At 43.9% G+C, this 659-nt stretch overlaps 1 long non-coding RNA gene across 1 annotated transcript; it reads right to left on the reverse strand.

The window, feature by feature from the left end:
- Positions 1–211: 211 nt before the first annotated feature.
- On the reverse strand, positions 212–645 carry LOC109508846 (uncharacterized). Its single transcript, XR_002166796.1, has 2 exons — positions 520–645; positions 212–421 (listed from the first exon to the last, which is right to left on the reverse strand). It is a non-coding gene; the product is annotated as an uncharacterized LOC109508846 (long non-coding RNA).
- Positions 646–659: the final 14 nt, after the last annotated feature.

Here is a 659-nt window from a genome sequence, read left to right on the forward strand (position 1 = left end):
AAAAAAAAAAAAAACAATGCAACAATTTTGAGTGTCAGAGGGAAAGTTGAAGGATCTTGCTTTCGACCAATCAGAGCCGAGAAAAGCGAATCCTAATCAGCTAAGAGAACCAATGAAAAAAGCTTCTTGAGCGATCATCATATTTTTTTAGGTGATAAAGATTTCTTTTATTTCTTCTTCTTGTTGTTGTTTTTTTTAATCGAATACGTTTACCAAATAAAACCGTATTTTCTGAGAAATAAATTGAAATCTTGCAAGAAAAAAAGCTTGAACGTGACGAGAATAAAGTCTTATCGGGTTCAAGAAAGATGGCATCATTTTGACTTGCGTCGGATCAATTGCCGTCCTCACCTTCCTTCCTTTTTTCCTTCTTGCTGCCTCGCTTCTTCCTCAGTCCCAACCTGCTCAAGGTTCCTTTCACCTTCAAGAGAATCACAATACCGAGTGACAGCAGACTCAGACCGAGCAGTCCCGAAGAGCGTCCTGATGGATCACAATGGACGAGATGGATTCCGGTACCATCGCTAGCGGGGCCGAGCCGGAGTCTGTGGCGACGGCCAGTGGTGAGGAGTAAATCTCGACAGACAGCGCCAGGAGGATTCGACCACGGTAAAAGATTCCCTCTCCAAGGCCCTGGTTCAAAGCCTGGCGAAGACAAC

Source organism: Hippocampus comes, unplaced genomic scaffold, assembly GCF_001891065.2.
Source record: "Hippocampus comes isolate QL1 unplaced genomic scaffold, H_comes_QL1_v1.1 C16661784, whole genome shotgun sequence".
NCBI classification, from domain to species: Eukaryota; Metazoa; Chordata; class Actinopteri; order Syngnathiformes; family Syngnathidae; genus Hippocampus; species Hippocampus comes.